A 16,391-nucleotide genomic window follows, 5' to 3' on the forward strand; every position below is an offset into this window, starting at 1 on the left:
ATTAACACCCCTTTAATATAACATGACCCATCCAGTTGTTTCTGCGCCATCGATGAACATAAATTTGTGGTCCTTAGAGGTGTTAACTTCCATTTTACTTTGCTGGTTGCTTGTAATCCACTCACGAGTTCTTAATGTGTAATCACAGTAATTTTTTCCCATCGTTATCAATGGTTTTTTGCTCCTTCACTTATGTTCACACTACTACAGGAAAAGTAAAAAACGAAATAGAAAAACGAAGCATCATGAAGGAATTGTCCGAATGGGACGGAAATCCGTAGATGTGATGTACATGTACGGACATACAAATGATTACAGTTTTAGAAAAATTGGAAGATTTACTTAGGAGAAAGGTCTTCAAAAACTGAACAAGTGAATAACGTTTTGGTCCACCTCTAGCTGTTACGCAAGCTGTTATTCTGCATGATATTGACAGAGTTTCTGGAGAGCCTCCTGTTTAATATCGTGCTCAATTCTGTCCCACTGGTACGTTAGACCTTCAAAGTCCCGAGGTGGTTGGAGGACCTTGCTCGTAATGCTCCGAACGTTTTCAATTGGACAGAGATCCGGTGAACCTGCTGGCCAATGCAGAGTTTGTCAAGCACGGAGACAAGAAGTAAAAACTCTCGCCCTGTGCGGACGAGCACAATCTTGCTGAAATGTAAGAACAGGGTGGTTTGTCATGAGGGGCAACACAACGGCGATTAAAATGTCGTCGCTGTACAGCTAAGTTGTAACGGTGCCGCGGATGACAACCGCAGGGGTTCTGCTATGTAGAGAAATGACACCCTAGCCCATCACTCCTGGTTGTCAGGCGTATAATGGATGTCAGCTTTGTGTCTCCAGACGTGTCTTCGGCCTGGAATGTCATTGGCTGTACTAGAACTGTCTTCAGTGATGAGTCCCGCTTCGAACTGAGACCCGATGACAAGCGATGACGTGTCTTGAGACGCCCCTGATAGCGGTGGGATAAAAATCAGACTGCCGCCCACCATACGATTCAACAGCCAGAAATGATGGTATGGGATGTCATTTCTTTTCATAGGGAGACATCGCTTCCTCTGTCATCCGCGGCACGCTTACAGCACCACATCCCGTCGTTGATATTCTACGCCTAGTTTTGTTGAACTTCACGGGAAGCCATCCTGAGCTTACATTTCAGCAAGATAATGCCCTTCCGCACACGGCGAGAGTTTTTACTACGTGTCTTCATGATTGATAAACTCTACCTTGGCCAGCAAGATCACCAGATCTCTCTCCAATTGAGAACGTTTGGACCACTACGAGCAAGCCCCTGCAACTAGCTCTAGACTTGGACGATGAAGGCGCCAATTCGACGGATGATAGCACGATATTCCTTTTTCAATCACTGCTCATCTGAATAACTGCTTGTATAAGGGCTAGAGGTGAGTCAGTCAGTACTGACTTGCTTTGTTTGAGAAGATCTTTCTCCTGAATAAATTGCCTATTTTTTTCTGAAATTATGATCATTTGTTTGTCTGTATGTGTACCGCACACCGACTGATTTCCGTCCTATTCTGATAATTCCTTCGTGGTGCGTCGTGTTTCTTTCCTTTTCTATTTCATTTTAAGTTTTTGTTTAAGTGTAATTCATTTTTCTTCTGATTTGGGTGCTCATGGAAGAAAATAAACATGGCAAATTGGGACTTGTTGTATCCAGTCTGTAGCTGAAAAATCTCTCCCCCTCTTACCTAACAACCTATGCAAGACCAGCACCGATGTCACGTTTACGATTGCCTTTCTGTGTTATTACATGAGGAGTGTTCTGCTTTCCGGAACATCCAGACGGGATCAGGCATTAAAGCGTCGATATAACTCAAGACTCATGACCAGCCACTAGGAAACTTCAACTCCTTGCAAATTATGTTAAAGCAGTCTTCTTAAGACTACTTTGAAGCATTTATTATTATTATTTTATTAAAACAATTTGTATGTTATTTGTTATAATCGGCTGAAATCCTCGCTTTGCTTGGTCCTTTTTCCATTTCATTTGGCTAACATCTATTTGAAACATCCCCTTAGAAAAATTATATATGACTGTGCTTAAACTGACACACAATATTTTTAGCGCAACGGAATCTGACTTTCAATAATCCCTACAAGAGAGTGGCCCTGACTAAGTTAACCTATACGTTTCATAAATCACTTACCTCACAAAAATCTTCGTTACTCGAACTACTGCAATACAGTCAGCGAAATGAAAGATTCATACTACTGAAGGCACTAACTACAGATAGGCATAGTTAGCAAATGAAAGATTTTGATAGAGAACAAACAATGTATTTACCTTAATAGTGTTCAAAAGTCATAATATCTATATCAGTCCATGATATCCAATATTACAAATTTACTGTCTCTGTCCAGATCATCCGTTCTCAAAACTCCGCCATCTCGCTCCCCACATCCACCACTGCTGGCGGCTCACCTCCCACTGCGCAACGCTACGCGCTGTTAACATCCAGCGCCCAACACTACAATAGCAAACAACAATGCAAACCAGCCACAGACTGCACACAGCACAGCCATTGATTTTCATACAGAGCGCTATGTGGCGTTACCAATATAAGAACCTAGACAGCCTACTTACAATTTGCTTGTGCAACATGCTTCGTATAGGCATAATTTTCCGTGCGAGAAACATGATTCTTTTGCATTCACTCCGCGACAATGGAATGTTCGCAGTTATACTTTATTGATGATTATGCTGTACCTTGATCTGACTGGGATTTGGAAACTTATAAAACTGAATTGTAAGCTGGTTGAAACGTGTGGAGCTCATGGTATGAATTATGACTTGCCTTTTCTTTTCCCGTTAAAATTTCGGTTTCTTGATGCTACTTAAAGGCGTAATTGTGAGGCCATACTGGCAACATTGAGTGAATTTAGTTTTCTGTTGGAGAGTTTACGCTCTGTTTTTGCCTGATCATTTTATCAACGAATTTAAATATTTTTTTCTTCCCCTGGTATCATATTTTGTATTCGCTGATGTGTTTGTCATGCTACGTTGTTTATTGTTGCCAAAACTGTTCGGATAGCCACCGTTATTTGTGCCTGCAGTTTCTCGCTACAAGCGGATACACCTTTTCAGTGAACTGTTTTCTTTTCTACACAACATTAAGCAAATCACTGGTTAAGACGATTTTACTGGAATGCTGACCCATACGATTCGTGCAATTTCCAATTTGTATTCTAGCATATTCGAGAATATTCTGGAGCATTCGAAAACATTAATTAGCACTGGAGAATATTAGTTTGAAAAATACATTAATGTTAAACAGACAAAAGCTGTCCTAGTGATCACCATGACTTGATCGAGGCCACATGAAACACTCATATTCCCACAACCACGACAGCTGTCGTCATATAACCTCCATAGGTTGAAGGCCCAACAGTACCGATAGGCCGCTGTGCATCCTCAGTTCGTAGACGTCACCGGACGCTTATACAGTGGGTCATGTGGTCAGCACACCGCTCTCCCTGCCGTTGTTATTTTTCATGACCGGTGACACTACTTGTTAGCTCCTCAATTGCCCTCACAAGGGCTGAGTGCACCCCGCTCGCTAACATCACTCGGCAGATCCGAACGGTGACTCATCCAGGTGTTAGCCAAACCTGACAGCGCTTAACTTCGGTGAGCTGATGGGAGGGATATAAGTGATTTTTATTGATGGCTGAGGACAGTGTACTGAACGACATTACATCCGTATGTCCTTCATTTGCAGACTGATAATTATAGGTATTGGGAATAGTATATTTTTAGGCTGGTTAGTACCACCAAGTGTGCATGGCAAGAGCAAGACATCAATGATTCTTTTGCCCTGGGCAGCAGATCGGGTATTTACGTGTGGAGGTATGGATGCAAAATGGCTAATCTATACTGACAGGTATAGTCCAATTAGCGGTGCAGCTACGAACATGCAGGAAACATCAGGTAACAAATTCTGTGATGTGTTTGCAGGAATACTGTTGATGCCGAGAAGAAGCTACCACACTGAAGTGGGTACACATTGAGGTAAGGTATCAATGGTCACGATATGTGCACCTGTACCCGTAAAAACCTATATATATACTATTCAAAAATTGGAACAGATAGTCTTTATATTCCACAGTATCATTTACTTTTTGTTGTAAACTGACTTTTGGTTTTCTTCAAATGGTTCAAATGGCTCTGAGCACTATGGGACATAACGGCTGAGGTCATCAGTCCCCTAGAACTTAGAACTACTTAAACCTAACTAATCTAAGGACATCACACACATCCATGCCCGAGGCAGGATTCGAACTTGTGACCGTAGCAGTCGCGTGGTTCCGGACTGAAGCGCCTAGAACCGCTCGGTCACAACAGACGGCTTTGGTTTTCTAGATCGTCATCAGACAACCTGAAGCTGAACAGACAGGAGTTTCTATTCATATCTTTCAACTGTTACATATTCAGTACATTATTATACAATATTTTTTTGTTTCTTAGCGATGTCAAAACATTTCAATTTTGAACTTGTCGTATAGATGCTTGATCATCAAACGTGTCATATCTTGAGAATAAGTCTCCGCACAGCTAGAAGCTTTTGCTGATGTGTGGACTAGTTGATTACTAGTCTAATGATGGCCCAGAAAGCCGAAAGGCAGGTTAGAACAAGAAGTAAAATAAAAATTATTGTGTAACATTAATACTATTTGTTTCAGTTTCTAATATGTCTCTTTTCCTCCAAGTATCGACAGAATAATCCGTAAAGGTCATCTGTGGTACGTCAAGAGTTGAGATGAGAGCAAATTACACTAATGGCCATTAAAATTGCTACACCAAGAAGAAATGCAGATGATAAACGGATAGTCATTGGACAAATACATTATACTAGAACTGATATATGATTACATTTTCACGCAATTTAGGTGCATAGATCCTGAGAAATCAGTACCCAGAACAACCTTCTCTGGCCGTAATAAGGGCCTTGATACGCCTGGGCATTGAGTCAAACAGAGCGTCGATGGTGTGTACAGGTACAGTTGCCCATGCAGCTTCAACACGATACCACAGTTCATCAAGAGCAGTGACTGGTGTATTGTGACGAGCCAGCTGCTCGGCAACCATTGACCAGACGTTTTCAATTGGTGAGAGATCTCGAGAATGTACTAGCCAGGGCAGCAGTCGAACGTTTTCTGTATCCAGAAAGGCCCGTACAGGACCTGCAACATGCGGTCGTGCATTATCCTGCTGAAATGTACGGTTTCGCAGGGATCGAATGAAGGGTAGAGCCACGGGTCGTAACGCATCTGAAATGTAACGTCCACTGTTCAAAGTGCCGACAATGCGAACAAGAGGTGACCGAGACGTGTAACCAATGGCACTCCATACCATCACGCCGGGTAATACGCCAGTATGGCGATAACGAATACACGCTTCCAATGTGCGTTCACTGCGATGTCACCAAACACGGATGCGACCATCATGATGCTGTAAACAGAATCTGGATTCATCAGAAAAAATGACGTTTTGCCATTCGTGCACCCAGGTTCGTCGTTGAGTACACCATCGCAGGCGCTCCTGTCTGTGATGCAGCGTCAAAGGTAACCGCAGCCATGGTCTCCGAGCTGATAGTGCATGCTGCTGCAAACGTCGTCGAACTGTTCGTGCAGGTGGTTGTTGTCTTGCAAACGTCCCCATTCGTTGACTCAGGGATCGAGACGTGGCTGCACGATCCGTTACAGCCATGCGGATAAGATGCCTTACATCTCGACTGCTAGTACTACGAGGCCGTTGGGATCCAGCACGGCGTTCCGTATTACCCTCCTGAACTCACCGATTCCATATTCTGGTAAGTGATGGTATGCATTTCTCCTCCTTACATGAGGCATCGCAACAACGTTTCACCAGGCATCACCGGTCAACTGCTGTTTGTGTATGAGAAATCTGTTGGAAACGTACCTCATGTCAGCACGTTGTAGGTGTCGTCACCGGCGCCAACCTTGTGTGAATGCTCTGAAAAGCTAGTCATTTGCATATCACAGCATCTTCTTCCTGTCGGTTAAATTTCGCGTCTGTAGCACGTCATCTTCGCGGTGTAGCAATTTTAATGGCCAGTAGTGAATTGTTGTGTGGCGTAGGGTTTAAGGAGGAAGTAACAAACCGTGTCTCCTCACCACGACTCCCCAGAACACCACTTTCGATCAGTGAACATCTAACTGTAATATGTGATGAAAACAAATGGTTCAGAATTAAGGTCCACAAAGCTCCATTAATATTACTGGAAAGCTAAGACCGACACTCACTGACGAGGGCGGGAGCAGACCGTGTAGCTTGGCAGAGCGTGCGGCACGACCTGCAAGCTGTCTGTGCTGAGGAAGGGAGCAGTGGGCAGAGTTACCCGACCGAAACGAAATATGTAGGTGTGGCCACAGGTTCCCATCGGCCTCCTGAGGACGTCTCACCAGAGGACTAATCTGCCCCACGTAGTATAGCTGCAGATTCATAGACCTATGCTCCTACCTGTTTCAGGCTGTTTCTCTACCTCAGCCGTCCGGTTTCTTTCTTCGCCCTCTCAACCACTGGTTCTTCACGAGTACACATGTGTTGCCCTCAGCACTTCCCTGCATCCCTCCTTCTTAGCGTCTTCCAAACCGTACTTCTGGATACAATATCGTATGCTTTACCTAGATCCATGAAGACCATCAACAAATGTTTGTGTTCGCACAGTGGTGTTCGTACGGTTGTCTCACTGATAATGTGACGGAAAATAGAACCTAATTATTAATCAGGCCTACGCGGATGCAGTGTTCTACATTTCTTTTGAGAAAAAACAATAGGAAACACAGAGCATTTAATCAACACTATATAGACTATGCATAGGAAGCATGCACACTTGCTCCTGAAGTTGTTTTGAAAAACACCAGAATAGGCAAATTCAATATGATTGGTTGGAGACATGGGACCTATTCTTCTCGAATGTGCGCTCACTGTCTTAATCACAGTACTACTTCTATGCGCCTAGCTCGGCCGTCGAAATATTGCGTGTCGAAGGTAATCACCACTTCGCCTAGAAAGATGGAAACGTTCCATAAATACAATTCCGTATTTGTTGTTAACTATTATAGCAAATGATAATTACTTAGCCGAAGTACGAGTAGTTCTTCGATACAAGTGAAAGCGCATGGGAAGACTCGGCAACGGCCTTGCTGCCGTGGATACACCGGTTCCCGTGAGATCAACGAAGTTAAGCGCTGTCAGGCGTGGTCGGCACTTGGATGGGTGACCGTCCAGGCCGCCATGCGCTGTTGCCATTTTTCGGAGTCCACTCAGCCTCGTGGTGCCAATTGTGGAGTTACTCGATCGATTAGTAGCGGCTTCGGTCAAGAATACCTTCGTAACGACCGGGAGAGCGGTGTGCTGACCCCACGCCCCTCCTATGTGCCTCCTCTACTGAGGATGACACGGCGGTCGGATGGTTCCGGTAGGCCACTAGTGGCCTGAAGACGGAGTGTGTACTTCGACTCACTCTTCTGCTACCACAGATTCGCAACGCTCTTATCGTAAACACAATGCATTAAATGCAAGGGTTTAAATGATAAGCCGAGTGGAACTTATGTGATGTGCTACCTGAAGATAGTGTCTGAATAGTGTGAACAGATAAACCTGTTAGGCGCTGATGACTTTTGACTCAACGTTGAGCAGCGCACTGCTTTTAGTTGAGAAAGTGATTCAGTTTATAGAAAAGATCGTCTGTTCTATGTAAAAATAAACACGTGTATCTGGTATATTCCGTTAACTATAAACCTACACAAGTCTAAGTGTTATATAGTTTCTGTCTGGAGTACTTCTTTCAACACAACTGATTAACAAAAACAAAGGGGATAATAAATTCCACAAATGTGTAGGAATATTGTTTCTACATCCATTTAGTAAAATGGAAATTTCTCTTGCTCTGTCTCACGCTTCATAAACAGATAAATGACTTCCAAAATGTCAAAAATTTGTGACTGCAAGTACTAGACAGTATATTGCTCTTAGTATAATTTCACGACATCAGCAGTTTTAAAATGGAAAGAGAGAAAGAGAGAGAACGTGAAAGAGTACCATTTGATCGGTTGTTTCTGTGCATATAAGAGTACAGAAAGGGTGCGTAGTGAGTCACAGCAAAAATTAAGGAGAAAATAAGATTTATGTAGACGGAAAACAAACTGGACGTGAATTAAAGTCTTTATAGAGATTTTTCGGGAAATATTCACATATCGTTTTATTCCCTTGCATCCCTTATCAAACAACTTTCCCCCTTCAATTCACTTTTTTAATATCTGATCGGTTCGTCAATGTTTATTAATGATGTCCAGGGGGATGAGAATGGGAGACGAATGTTTTGTTTAAAAATGAATATCGAATTCCCTCTAAAAAGGCTTTGATAATTGTCAGAGCGGTTCACTTGTTTATTAAAATCGATGCGGCAGTCCATTTGTACAAACTTTCACGGTACTCGGCAAAGCGACCGAATTACTTCGTGAGCTGCTGAGCGCTGAACAGTCTCGACAACAACATATGCTCGGCTGTTGCGGGATTTTTCTTTTTTTTTCGGGAATACCTGACTTTCATTTCTCGTCATGTGTATTCGAAGGCGGTGCCTCTGTTCTCAAGAGCGTAGCATTATCGCCGCTAATATTTCGGTTGGGGTTCATGCATGTGAACAGGTGACTCGTCTAAACAGTATAAACGGTGTTTTAGGTTCATTCTCGGTAGTCTCTGGGAGCTATGGTCCATGTCTTTTTATTGCGCACCCTTCAGGCGTATCGTCGTAGGCAACCCTCTCATTGCAAACATTCTGATATGCTTTCAATTGTGCCTGTCGTTCACAAGTCTCTCCATTGCCTGTATGTACACTTGTTTCATAGATCATCTGCACTACGGAGGGCGTATCATAATTAATCGCCAAACCTGACGCGAGTGAAACGATATGATAATAAAAGCAAAGACGTTATAATAAACGGGAGTCCGTAAACAAGCCAGTTGCGAGTTAATTGCAAATGTGTTGTTAGAAGCCGCCGCTGACTTTTGTATAAAATATTGTCCTGATAGTACAGACGTACTTCAAACGTAAACTTTTGATTAAGTCGCTACTGTTGATAAAGTTGAGCTACGCCACAATATAATTTTATATTATGTTTTTCAATGAAAGCAGACTGACAGACTTCTAACTGAAGCGTTTTGTATATGCTGCTGAAAAGTAGTTGTAACACAACTTACCGCTGACGTTCACACACTTGTTTCACGATACATAAATCTTACAGCATTTTTCAGCTCACTGATGACATCTCCTCTTACACCATCTTTGCCTATACATATTCAGTACGGAAAACCTAATTCTTTTGTTCGGTTTTTAATGTAGACCTTGAAGTCGCTAGTGTTGCTACAGCGTGAACTACACCACTCATGGTGTCTCGTAAGGTGGATACGAACCATCCTTGAATTCGCCTGACTGGCGAAGGGAAATCAAAGAAAACCTAAAACTAGACGATTTGTTCCTCTCGAATATGATTCAAGCGTCTTTCTCACTGCATAGACTCAATCTTTTTTAGTACTGGAAACGTTTTCTGCCAACGTAACTACACATCTAAGTATGTACACTATAAAAGAAGTTGACACTTTTGCGAAACTCTGTAATTGTCTCTCATTGCAAAGCGTAAATTTTAAATTTGACTCAAAAGTGCCTACAACCTCCTTCTGTAACGGTGCAAAAGCGTGACATCCTGCGACGTCACCCTCGGACTCAGCGATGCTTCATACAGAAATGTGTTGAATCATGCGAAAAAATGCCACACTTTGAAGTTCATGTGAGGTATAAGGTGGGTAAATGACGTCAAATTGTCACCAAATTTCACCACACTTCTGCCAAACGTCATCATGGACGTGCCCTCTAACCCACCTTCTCTTGTCGTCTCTGCAATGCGATAGAGTAAACAACCGCAACACCCGACGTTGAAATCAAGTGATTTTCCTATGGATGGCCGAGGAAAACATTTCACATACACCACCGTTCAGAACTGACACGTAAGTTCTCAGGAGGTGACAAAAGGTATCAACGAAAGCACCCCGTCCCTTGGGGAGTTGATTCCGACACATTTCACGGTCGCAAACGCCAGTTCTCAATGCGATGAGCAAGAATACGATTTTCTTGACAACATTCTACACTGATGGCACCCACCGGATGATTAAACCCTTTGAAGTGTAGCGCGACCGCTGCTTTTTGCTTTGCTATACAGCCTGTAATCACTGGGGCCATTCAAAACCATTCGACAAAATATGAAAGTGATCCAAAGCAACAACGCCTGTTTCTGCTTCGCACTACACTCCAAAGTGGTCAGATCACGTTCATTGAGGTTCCAGCTCCACGATGTCCTTAGAGTAGGACTGAATCCTCCGGAAGGGGGGGGGGTTTCAGCAGTGTCGAACGATGTCAAGGACATCGCTCTGTTGCTCTGAACACTGCGAACTGTCAGTTTAGTTCTCAAAATTTGTGGGAATGAACGCCCCAAGGGAAGGGGTGGTTTCGTCGACGCCCTTTATACCACCTCCTGAATCGATTGTGCGTAGTGGTGCGTCTGCAATGTTTCCTCTGCCACACATAAAGAAAGCGCGCGATTTCAATGTGTCACGGTTGTGGCCTCCATCACAGAGGTGCCAAGTGAAGGGATAAAACGTGGGTAAAAGGACATGTGACGACCCTCCAATCATATGACACGTCCAGGTGGAATTGGGTAGAATTGTGGTGCCAATGTGACATCAGTAATCCACCTCACACCTCAGATAAACTTCTGAGTTGTGGCCTTCTTTTTCACAAGTTTCGACACCTGTTGTCTGAATGTTCACCGAGCCCGTGGGTGACGTTGCATGGCGCCACACTTTTGCACTATTACAGACAAAAGTTGTAGGCACCTTCGTTAATGATCTAGTGCCTGGCCACCAGGAAAGATACACGGTAGAAATTGCAGAACTGTTGCGTAAACTTCTTCGAATACAGGCTTTCTTAATTTATCCAACATGACTGCTAGTGAACAATGTCGTCTTTGTTCCATGAGTATCTACGTTACACACTTGTGTGTATTAAACCGACCAGTATGGATCTTGGCAACTCCTATCTAAATTCCTTCAATGGATGGATGTAAAAGTAGATGTTCACTTGATGAGAGCTACGCTGGAGTAGTAATGTAACATTTGCCAAGGTGCGGCATAAAACACCACGAGCGAGCCGGCCTGTTTGACCGTCCGGTTCTAGGCGCTTCAGTCTGGAACCGCGCGACCGCTACGGTCTCAGGTTCGAATCCTGCCTCGGGCATGGATGTGTGTGATGTCCTTAGGTTAGTTAGGTTTAAGTAGTTCTAAGTTGTAGTGGACTGATGACTTCAGATGTTAAGTCCCATAGTGCTCAGAGCCATTTGAACATTTGACCCACTAGTGAAATTTCAAACTAGTCTTGTTTATGTTTACACTCACTGCCTTGCCACTGCCTACCGTGGTACCCAACGAGCTTGCAATGCAGACCTGTAGTGTTGAAGAGCGGGGTTTGAATCTCCATACAACCCTCCAGATTAATATTTAGCCCAGTCCTCTAAATCGTCTTAGACACTAGACAGGATAGTCCTTTTAAAGAGACTTACTTCCTCATCCTTCTAAAGCCCGAACGTGTTATCCGTTGCTAATGATCACAACGTCAATGCGACGGTGCTCCTAACGGAGTTCAGGTTCTTCCGTTGTGTGAAGAAGACACACTGTTTCATTGACAGGCACTCTGGTGAATTCCACAGAAGTAAAATTCGGTCTCCAAGACGCCTTCTGTTGTGGCTGACTTTTTCCTTTAGTCACCAAATATACTAGTATTTGCCTTATGAAAATAACGGAGGGAGACCGATTAGTGTGTTTCTAACCACATCTGAGGACTCCTCGGGCTTGTCCATATCTGAGATTGATACTATTCTGCAAAATGGTATTGAAGTGTGTGAGTTTATTCTTTGCGAACGCGATAATTTTTGATGGAGGAGCACTGATAAGCAAATAGTCTGTAACCTGTATTAACAGAGCTGTTCACATTATCAACAAAGGTATCGCACTAGAGCAGCATTGAGGTCTAAGACGTCTTACTGTTGAGCCGGCACTATCAATCCGTAGTTGTTGCGGTCTTCAGTACGAAGACTAGTTTGCTGCAGCTATACACGCTAGTCTGTCCCGTGCAAGCCTCTTTAAATCTGAGGAGGAGAAACCAACTGCCCTTACGCACTGAATTACCCTCGCATTTAATCTAGAACTAAAACTAAACTCCGTCCGAACAGGTTTGGAAGGCCCAACGATACAGACCGGCCGCCATGTCATCCTCAGCCCGCAGGCGTTGGATGCGGATATGGAGGGGCATGTGGTCAGCACACCGATCTTCCTGCCGTATATCAGTTTACGACACCGGAGCCGCTACTTCTCAATCAGTTAGCTCTCAGTTTGCCTTACAAGCACTGAGTGCACGCCGCTTACCAACTGCGCTCGGGAGACCGGATGGTCACCCATCCAAGTGCTAGCCCAGCAGGACAGCGCTTAAGTTCGGTGATCGTACGAGAACCGGTTTTACCACTGCGGCAACGCTATTGGCATGTAATCTAAAACAGTTTGATTTTTAAACCAAATTACCAGGGGATAAAATGAAACTTTCTTTCGATATGGAGATATTACATTGAAAAGATTGTCAATAAGCGACGATGCAAAATATTATGAATGATATATGACATCACATACGTTATCTATCGTGCCAATAAAGTACGTTCCAATGACCACGGAAAAATTCATTTTTGCAGAAGCACCGTGAACTGTAAATAAATTGATGATTCTGAGAAATGCGAATATTTATCATTCAAACATACCACCGTCAATAAAATATGTGTGGGACAGCCTCATGGCAGTATGTTTGATGAACTCATCGTTCGATGGTGTGTGACCGATCAACTGAGAACAGATCTTAGGCAGAAAATTAAGTAAGAGAAAAAAAATGATAGGATAATTAATCCCAGGAGGGCTTCAAATGGTTCAAATGGCTCTGAGCACTATGGGACTTAACTTCTGAGGTCATCAGTGCCCTAGAACTTTGAACTACTTAAACCTAACTAACACATCCATGCCCTAGGCAGGATTCGAACTTGCGACCGTAGCGGTCGCGCGCTTCCAGACTGTAGCGCCTAGAACCCCAGGAGGGGGATCTGTCTTCGATTAACAAAGAGATAACCATAGAACATGCTTTGTGTTCGGTCGTTTCGTTATCGAACAATCCGCTTCCATCTACAGGCCGTCGCGCGGGGTAGCTGCGCGTTCTTGGGGCGCCTAGTCACGGTCCGCGCGGCTCACCCCGTCAGAGGTTCGAGTCCTCCCTCGGGCATGGGTGTGTGTGTGTTGTCTTTAGCATAAGTTAGTTTTAGATTAAGTAGTGCGTAAGCTTAGGGACCGATGACCTCAGCAGTTTGGTACCATAACACCTTACCACAAATTTCCAAACTGCAGGCCGTCGGTCGCTATGAATCACAAAAATAGAATGAAAATTATATTCATGACAAAGGAAATAATGGAAGTAAATGATTTTTAAATAATTACACACGATTGATTATAGCAAATAGGTCAGTTATTGCCAGCAAATAGGAAATGCATTTCATTTACGTTCGAGCTCACACAGAAAAAAGGTACAGAAACGTTTACAAGACGAACTTGTCCGTTCGTCTGTTATAAACAGCGTAGCAGAGATCTACAACATTCCAGAAGCTTGAAAGCTATTTACTTTGATTACGAAGAGAAAATTCAATTCTTTGGTTTCCTTTATAATTTTCTCACACAGAGTTGTTTACATAATACTTCAAAAATGTAATGTTTGAGGGATGAACACCATGTGACAGCCTCCTGCTCACAAGATGTGGAAATATAATTTAGATTCCACTAGTGTACAGCTGGTTAATGCAATGGAGTAAGCCATCTAGGGGTCTGAATTTGTAATATTTGATTCATGTTTGGAGCATTCGAATACATTACACAAACTTGGAATTTAAATTTCCAGTTGGCACAGTGCTTCTTTTTTTTTTTTTTTTTTCGAGATGTTTGTATTGCCGAGGTGTGTGTCAGCAAACAAAAGAGATTTACATAATTTAATTTCTTGTACTTATGTAAAATGCCATCATATGAATTCAAGTTCAGTCCTAAAGAAAAATCAACAACCAAAGTGCCAACGGCCTTGTGTCGTCGATTACACCGATTCTCGCCACATCAGAGGATTTATCCAACGTCTGATGTGGATGGCTAACCGCCTGGAACGCCATGTGCTGCTGGCTACTTTCCGTTTGCCGTTACGCCAAAGAGGAGGCGTTAAGTCACTGCTCACCAGATCTTGCGCCAGTGTCCTGGATTAAATCCGAAATCTCTCCTCAGTGTCTCATGAAGGTAGGGCGTATAACACTGCTTATATTAATCCGTCCGTCGGATGGGACGTAAGCTAGGCGACGCCTTCAGTACTGTGTGCTGTTCGAGAGGCTATGTGCCGGCACTTGGTTTCATCCTCTACCGCACTACACACACACACACACACACATTACAGTCACATACAATTATCAGATACACTAAAACACTTCGCGAATGAAGTGTGCCATTGTGCGCGAAGGATAGCAAAGCCTTTCCAACTAGACGACTGAAAACGCCCTTGCGTTCTCCCAGCCAATGGTGTATCTACATCTACACCTACACTCTGCAATTCACTGCGAAGTGCGTGGCAGAGGGTATGTCTCATTGGGCCACTTTTTAGAGATTTTTCACATTGCATTCAAGTATGGAGAGCGGGAAGAATGACTTTCTCAGTGCCTCTGTGCTTGCTGCAATTAACTAATCTTTTCCTCGCGATCCCTACTGGAGCGATGCGTAGTGGGTTGCAGTATGTTCCTAGAGCCATCATTTAAAGCCAGTTCTTAAAACTTTGTGAGTAGACTTTATCGGAATAGTTTACGTGTATCTTCAGCAGTCCGCCAATTCAGTTGCTTCAGCATCTCTGTGACACTCTCCCACGGAACCAACAAATCTGTGTCCACTGATGTTACCCTTTCTGTATACGTTCAATATCAGATGTTAGTTCTATTTGGTACAGTTCACACACACGCGAGTAATGTTCCGGTATGGCTGAGTGATTTGTAAACCGTCTCCTTTGCAAACTTGTTGGATTTCGCTACCATTCTACCAAAGTTCGCTACCTGCTTTATTCACGACTGGGCCATTTGATCATTCCGTCTCATACCCCTATAAAGCGTTAAACTCATATATTTCTACGTATTGACCAAGTCCAACTGACTCATTGTTATTACAGTCATCGGATACTACGTTCTTTCATTGTGTCAAGCACAAAATTATACAATCCTGAACATTTAAAGCACGTTATCAGTCTCTGCACCACCTTGAAATTTTATCTAGATCAGGCTGAGTATTTATGCAGCTTGTTTCAGACAACAGTTAATTATAGATAAGGGGTCTCCCACAAATTACCTGAGCTCAAAATGGCTGGGGGGAAGGGGGGAGGAGAGGGGTGCGTCGGCCGTTGTGGCCGTGCGGTTCTAGGCGCTTCAATCTGGAACCGCGCGACCGCTACGGTCGCAGATTTGAATCCTGCCTAGGGCATGGATGTGTGTGATATCCTTAGGTTAGTTAGGTTTAAGTAGTTCTAAGCTCTAGGGGACTGATGACCTTAGATGTTAAGTTCCATAGTGCTCACAGCCATTTGAACCATTTTTAGGAGGGGGGGGGGAGTGCAAGGGGACCGACAAAATCTCACTTAAATTCTCACTTAAATGAGACGGGTGAGTGGACATGTAAATTTCACGTCAAATTTTTATTTCAGGGAATACGCATTATTATAACGGATGAAATTTTTGTTTATGTAATTGATCACGACGGTAGACAATATTAAAGTGTCCACCAATCTTTATAGCCTTTCTGAACTGAAGTGAGTGCTCGGGATTTCCTGACTTCAAACAATTGCCGCACGAGTGTCAGACATCGTTTTTAGATTTCCTGGCGCGCTAGTCGAAATGATTAAGTGTAAGCCAGTGAGTTAGTCGTGATATATCTTAAATTCAAATAAACCCGATGTTATTGCGTTCGACACAAATACCTCTCAAAGCTTTTACGGTGGGCGTGTTAGGAAACATGCCGACAAGTCGAAACACACATGCGAGCAACAAGTTAATCTTCTATGCAAGGAAGCTAAGCTGAAGATCACCGCCAAAAATCCTCTTGGTGATCATCTAAATCAAGAGACTGAAAAGATACGTAATCGTACGGTTCAAAGACAGGTACAAACAATGTTGTCTTTCACCTGCACAGTAAGTATAGG

This window comes from Schistocerca piceifrons, chromosome 1, assembly GCF_021461385.2.
Source record: "Schistocerca piceifrons isolate TAMUIC-IGC-003096 chromosome 1, iqSchPice1.1, whole genome shotgun sequence".
Lineage (NCBI taxonomy): Eukaryota > Metazoa > Arthropoda > Insecta > Orthoptera > Acrididae > Schistocerca > Schistocerca piceifrons.